At 45.0% G+C, this 7,539-nt stretch overlaps 1 long non-coding RNA gene across 1 annotated transcript in view; it reads right to left on the bottom strand.

Moving 5' to 3' along the window:
• The window catches only part of LOC131576774 (uncharacterized), a 60,906-nt gene extending 53,456 nt beyond the window's left edge, over positions 1 to 7,450 (bottom strand). Inside the window, exon 1 of the long non-coding RNA XR_009277068.1 lies at positions 7,348 to 7,450. This is a non-coding gene — a long non-coding RNA (uncharacterized LOC131576774). The remainder of the gene's footprint in view (positions 1 to 7,347) is intronic.
• Between the last annotated feature and the right edge of the window lie 89 nt (positions 7,451 to 7,539).

Genomic DNA, 7,539 nt, shown 5'->3' with positions numbered 1-7,539 from the left:
GATGTATTATGGCATAGATCTGATACCTTTCATGGCAAAACAAAGGACAGAAAGGACAGAAGAGTAATTTCATATCAAACTGGCAAGCTATCAGCCTCAAGGGCAGAGGCGGCACTAATGCAGCAGCCTTACAGAGATTTTTCATAAGATTGGGGAGGTGCAAGACAGGGAGGAAAAGGCTGTGGGTTGCAGCAGCAGATCTCATCATGGTCTCTCCTTGAAGAGCAGGAGGTGAACTCATCCAGTTATGCACAAGGACATGATGGTTTCCCATTTCAATAGAGTAAGTGCTTGGAGACTTTAGATCAAAGACAACTCAGTATAACCCCTGCCCAGTAGCTATCCTCATCACACAGCAGCCAATCTGTGCTGAAACTCTTAAATGCAGAGAGGACTGAGTCCATGTAATTCAGAGCAACTAATTTAATTTTGTTACTATGTCCCCACTAAAAATGTACAAGCAGCTAAAAAATGTGAGGAATTTTTACTCATTCCAACATAGTTGCTAAATAATACCAATTAATAATGCTGAATTAGAAACTCAGAGAGGACGTTGTTGCAAGTATTTGATATGTGACCTCTGAACTGAGCTGGCAACATACAGCTCCTCTTCCTCAGAGGCCAATTTCCAAGGAGAGGCAACACTCAACACTTGGTTTCTGACTGATCGAGCAGCTTTAAGTAAACTGTCACTTCTCTCTGATAGAGTTTTCAGCATTGTTCAATAACAAATGAAGACTATCTTTCAGCATGGAGGCACATAGGAAATTGAGTCAGAATCCCTAAGCCTCTGAAACATGCTCAGCCAGTGAGAAGGAGCTACAGGCAAACAAGGAAGTATCATCCAGTACAAACAGGGACACATTAGAGCTAAGTAGCACTTGGGAGAGCTTTCTTCACTGCCTTCCAGACATTTTTTCCTACCCCTTCTTCATCACAGTCCCTACAGGCTACAGAAAATTCTCCTTGCAGCATGTAAGGTTTTCCTTCTAGCATACCAATTAGCAATAGGAGTCAATCAACCATGCTCATTTGTTCCTCAACACACAAGAGCAGCTAGTGGAAGTGCAGCTCCTTAACAGAGCCCCAGGGAAAAAGGGAAGGTAGGATCTGAACAGGCTTTAGACTGTAGAGACTAGAAGTGATCTTTGTGCTGGAGGAAGAATTGCCTATGAGTGAAACGGAGACCAGAGTTCTGACTTATGCTGGGTTTCCCCCTCCTCTATAACTTTAAGTAGGTCACTTCCTTTCTCTCTAGCATGGTTTCCTTGTCTCTTTGATACAGACTAACTTCTGCCAGAACCAAGATGCGATCTTATAATAAGCATTGTAGCCTATAGAGCTCAGAGAGATACTTGATAAGAGCTGCTTGAAACAAAAACCCACACTAATTTCCTTAATAAACCAGTAGTACTGCTGGATTTTGAGTGATGGGTTGCAACTCCTGTGCACCCCACACACACCGTTCTCTCATTAGCTGAAAGACCTAAATGCAGCACTGGAAAGGATCTCTTTGTCACCGAGTTCATCAAAATAGATTTGCACAGCCCCTTCCATAAAAGAATCAAGAACCATCCACTAAATGTCATTCTTGCCTTCTCCATGGGACAAGCTTTTTCTTCCTTCATACCAGAGATTTTGGAGTCATTTCATGTGTCTGTATCTAGAATGTCCTAAATATGGTCAGAAATTATACCAAGACTATACTTGGATTTACAAGATAGAGATTATATTCAATTTTGAAATTACAAGACCACCTCCCATTGAAGTGCCCAAGTGCAGGTGTGTCACATTTATAACGCAGTTATTCGTGAACATACCAAAGATATGCAGATACTGCTTAAGCTGACAGACACTATCCTTTCCTAGCATAAGGAAACTGCAGGCATGCAAAGAAAATCATTACATATGTGTCTGTGTTTTAGTTTCTTCATCAGTCTGAAATATTCTTTGAGCCAAGGTATCTGGGATCTTTTTCTATGATCTGTTCTGCTTATGACAAAGCATCTTTTCCTTTGTGATGTAAGTCTGATTGCTCTCAGCTTGGCTAATACTCCAACTAAATAGGCCTCCTGCTACAAAACCACATACTGCTACTCCCCATACTTCACAGTTTCAAAGGTCATGCTATATTCAGCCTTTCTCATTTGGAAGGTCAATACCAAATCACAGAAATATCAGTGTTTTCACATCTTTGTTCTGAATTTGTGAACAAAAAAATTCCACTTTCCCCACTACCCAAATCTTACCTCTTTGTGGAGCTGAAGCAACAAGATTTTTGCCCTAAGGTGAAAAGATAACAATCAACATCCAAGAGGCACAAGAGCCCAAGCAACAAAACAGTCCAGAAATAGCAGGATATTTCACCTCATAAAAGCAGCTAAAATAAATGAGGCAAAAATAATCAGTAAGCATGTTCACAGACTCAGAAAACAATGTCTACAACATTTTGGAACATTTTGGAACAACAGTCTGGGATCACTGGAGTCCCAAAGGAGTCACAGAGATGCCTGTAACACAGCTAGAGCGCAGGCAGGGACTGATGGCACTGTGCTAAACTGAAATTAGGCTCCAGGACCCATGAGCCAGGGTGTGGGGCGGACTCCGGCTGAGGCTGATTGTGGCCATTAAAGCCTATTAGTGCCCCGATGGCCCTGACAAATGAGTTCCTTCTTGAAAACTCCAGAGTAAAATCCCTGCTAATGCTGATGATTCCCATGTTTTGTACGGGATGTCAGCTCCTGATAGGAAAATCCCATGCGTGGGTGAAAATAATGCCTCTTGAGAACTGAATTAGTCTTTCTGCCTGATGATCCAGCAGATCTCAAGGGACCCACTATGTCAATAACTGACTACGTCTTTTCTAGATTTTCTACAACCTGCAGAAGGACAAAAATAGTAGATACATATTTTCTATCCAGCCATGAGTCAAAAGACTCCTCCTTGCAATTTAATAGGCATATTGAAAATCTCACTGTTCTGCAATTTTGTCCCTTACAAGAACTTTTGGAAAACTTTCCGCTGGTGTTCAGTTCTAAAAGGAACAAATCCATGCAGCACCAAGGGTGGAGCCTGGCTGCAGGGACTGTGATGGTTCATTAGAGGTGACAGTGTCCCACTGTGCAGCAATGATGCCCTGTAGAGCATTACCTGGATATGAGGGAAACGCTGAAAGTAGTAGATGACCACAGGGAAGAGATGGTGCAACAGCAAGGAGGGCAAAAAATGACAGGGGCAGTTAAAAGAGAAATCTGTCCTCAGGGACACATCAGTGGCAAAGCGGTGCTACTACCTCTTCTAAACATCGCCTTTTACTTTTTTTTTTTTATTCTCTATGCAATGGCCAGAAACAGGTAGTTTCCAGCCTGAACCATCAGAAGTAACCTGTAATAAATTATGTGTAAATAAAAATTCGTAAAGATATATAAATAAGATGTATATGTTAAAATAATAAAAACCAAAGATGTGTATGTAAAAAGAAAGAAACCTTCCTCCCAAACCTGGCTGGGAGCTCTTCTCGGAAAGAAAAAGGATTGTAGCCAACACCCAGATAAGAAACATTAACTCGGAAAATAGGCAGGATGGGAGCCATCAAAGACAACAAAAGGACTAGCTCGGGGGAGGAACCCAACTCCGGACCTGACCAACGTCTCTGCAGACCTCGGTTGTGAAACAATCAAAGTCGACAAAGACAAGCCTCAGAAAAAGTATCCGCTGCTAGTCCTGAATCACCCACCTGTCAGACCAGTGTTGGAGATACAATCACTGGAAACAAAGGGGGAGACTCCGCCGAGATTTCCATCGGCACCAACCCCGGATCACACCACTTCTGCCTTGATAACCCAAAATTAAAATACATACAGAGTCTCTTTACATATGAGGAGACTCTGTCCGGACACAAGTTAGGTCTATTCTTCCAATCCAGGAAATCTATTCACCAAACAATCAAGAACACTTGGTGAATAGAGCCTGCTTGGAATTTTAGCCTGAGGACTTAAAAATCCTATAAAACCCCAAGCCTGAGAGCGCTCAGACGTGGACTTGGGAAACCTACACCTCGGGTGTAGGTCCTGTCCACCCAGCGCTGCGCTGATCATTTTTATTGTGGTTTTTCTCTCTGTTTTTTCCTATGTTGTTTATTAATAAATTTCTCTTTGATTTTATCCCAAAATTGCCTTTGCATTTATAACAAACCGAACAAATTAAAATATTTTATGGGAGTGGTCAGGAAAACCAGTGCTCCAGTTGTTCTCAACTCTTTCATGTGTGTAAAAAGCAAAAAGCTTTGAGCAGCCTTTTTCTGGGCTGCTCAAAGCTTTTTCTCTTCTTTCAGCCAGTAATTTATGAAAACATGTTTGAGGAAATAGTTGAACTGAAATACTGCATTCTCCCAGGTTCCCATTGTAATAAATTATTTGTAAATAAAAATTCGAAAAGGTATAAATAGAATGTATATGTGTTGAAATAATATAAAATCCGAAAATGTACATAAACCCTTTCTCCAAGCCTGGCTGGGAGTTTCCTCCAAAAGGCAACGGATTGCAGCCAACACCCAGATAACGAACATTAGCTCGGAAAATAGACAGGACGAGGGCCATCAGGAAAACAAAGGAACTAGCTCGGAGGAGAAACCCATCTCCGGATCTGACCAACGTCCCTGCAGATCTCTGTTGGGAAACAATCAAGGTCGACAAAGACAAGCCTCAGAAAAAGTATCCGTCGCTAGACCTGAACGCCCCACCTGTCAGACCAGTGTTGGAGATGCAATCACTGGAAACGAAAGGGAAGACTCTGCCGAGATATCCATCGGCACCAATCCCGGATCACACCACTTCTGCCTTGATAACCCAAATTGAAATACATACAGAGTCTCTTTACATATGAGGAGACTCTGTCCGGACACTGGTTAGGTCTATTTTTCCAAGCCAGGAAATCCATTCACCGGACAATCAAGAACACTTGGTGAATGGAGCCTGCTTGGAATTTTAGCCTGAGGACTTAAAATCCCCATAAAACCCCAAGCCTGAGAACACTCAGACGTGGATTTGGGAACCCTACACCTCCGGTGTAGACCCTGTCCACCCAGCGCTGCGCTGACCATTTTTATTGTGGTTTTTTTCTCGTTGTTGTTCTTTGCTGTTTATTAATAAATTTCTCTTTTTGATTTTATCCCAAAATTGCCTTTGCATTTATAACACCATCATTATGAGTAAATCTGCTTTCCTAACAAGACTGGATGTTCTGGTGAACTGAGTAGGTTGAACACAGTTTGAATCTGTGAGTTTGCACTCTGCTTGTTCTCAGATCATCCATCCCCTGCATTCAGCCTTGGCAGAGTCCTGCTTTCACATTTGTACCTGGGGTCATTTCCCTGGGGGCTCAGACAGTAACTCTCCTGGAGCTGCTCCCCTCACAATGCTAGTCATTCAACACACACAGAGAAAAGGGTCTTTTGCCAATGCCATTTCTGCCCAACTGCCACACTATTTTCCTCTCTTTGGGCCAACCAAGGCAGGATACTGCCTGTGGAAGGGGTTGCATGGTCCAGGCACTTGGGAGAGGAATGGCCACTTTACAGGCCTCCTGTGCTCCAGAGTTGTGACTGCAGCTGGAGATACCACATGGTGCAACAGATCGACTGTGACAGCCTTTTCTACAGAGGGACCCCCCAATTTCTGTCAGATTGACAATAGAGTTAACTCACCTGAAACTTTCCCAGATCTAGGCGGTACATGAATCTCCCCACCTCCCTTTTCTCTCAGCTGAGAAGGGCATTTGGATTTACCTTTCTACTTGTCTCTTTCCCCACCCCTACATTGTATCACAAACCCTTTCTACCTCATCCTTCAGCACACATTCTGAGAATTTGTTACATTTCCTTCAGCCTTAATAAGTAGCTGGTATGGAGGAAGAATAGATTGAAAGGCATTTTAACCAACATGAAATTGGACACAAGTTGGAGACCTTTCCCTCTGAAAGCTGATAGTGACACATGAGATAGGAGCTCCTTTTGATTCACAGGAAATGCAGACTTCAAGAAAAAAAAAATTGCATTTTTACAGCAATAGACAAGCGACTTCTTTGTCCTAAACACAGAATAGTCAGCCATCTCCTCCAGTCATTTTCCACCAGAAACTTAGTGAGACTCACAACCAAGATGAGCCTCTCAAAGTAGCCTAAGAACCAAAGAATTTGCAGAGGCTTGTAAAGATGCAAGAGTGAAGGCAGCTTGTCCTGATGAAGGATTGCTTGTAATTATCCATACTAAAAACCTTAATCTTGAATGGTTTGATCTGCTCAGGGGATAAACTGAACCAGTATGCTTACACAATAGCATTAATCTCTTTATGCACTGGGATTTGTTATGACTGTCATTCATCTCTAAAACTTGTTAGTCCCACACGGATATGGCAATGGGGTGGGAAGGCTGACAACTATTCACTCTCAGGGCAGTCACTGAGCTTCTGCTGGGCTGGAATACATTAACACTGACCTGTCCTGAGGAAATTCCTCTCATTCTCTCATAAGGCAGGAGACCTTCAACCCTAGGTCTGTTTCAAGCTTTGTACCAGCTCTGCAGTTTTCTGCTATTTTCCTCACTACCTTCTCCACCATCACCCTGGCTGGCTCTGACTCAGACTCACCCATTCTCCTCCATGCTTGGAAAACAGACACCATGGAACACAGCTGGACACCAAGGAAAGCAGTTGGTCTCCTTGGTGTTTTATGTGCAACTGGTGAAAAGGTGCAGAGGAAAGCCAGGCCAAGTGCTGTGTTAAACGAGAGCAGTCAGGCTGCTCCAGAGGTGGCCACCCCTGATCAGTACAGGCACTTCCCAGGGCAAAGCCCTTGGCCACATGTTCCCCACAAGCAGGCCCTACAAATAACATTGGTGAGGCAGAGTTAATGATTCCTACCAAGGGCCTGGGAATGCCTGGGCTCTGAGACGCTGAAGGCACCGCCAAAGGGGAGGCTGCACTACCCAGGGCTGCCCTCACTGTCCCAGCCGCCCAGGGAACCGTTCTCCAGGCAGACCTGGAGCCACAGAACTCTGTGTCCCTGCCCTCTGTGTCCTCACAGTCCATGGAGCTCCTGCAGCACGGGCACTGCTGGAGGGGCAGTTCATGGCTTCAGCTCCCACGTATCTCCCAGAGATGGGATCTTTGCTCCCTGCAGACACCCGGGCTCTGCCGTGTCTCGGTGCGTCTCCTCCTCCTGAGGAGGACGGAGGCGCTCACAGTGCCCCGCTCCCCGCCACGGCCGACCGTGCAGCCAAGCACCTCCGCAGCGCAGGGCGCTGCTCTACTCTTGGGGGCGGCTGGAGAGAGAAAAGCCCTCAACCCTCACCTCGTGCCCTCAAGCTGGGGCAGCACTATCCCTTCTAGGGCTCCAAGGCGGCGTCAGGAACCGGGACAACGACCCGGGAGGAGGAACCAACACACCCGTTCCAACCCCGCAGCTCCCGCCGGGGGACCAATCAGCGCCGCGGAGGGGCGGGGCTACAGCACAGAGGCCAAACATTCTCCGTCCTGCCCTGAG

The sequence above is a fragment of the Poecile atricapillus genome, chromosome 2 (assembly GCF_030490865.1).
Source record: "Poecile atricapillus isolate bPoeAtr1 chromosome 2, bPoeAtr1.hap1, whole genome shotgun sequence".
Lineage (NCBI taxonomy): Eukaryota > Metazoa > Chordata > Aves > Passeriformes > Paridae > Poecile > Poecile atricapillus.
Note: the sequence above shows the minus strand (reverse complement) of the source record. Positions and strands in the feature narration are given on the sequence as shown.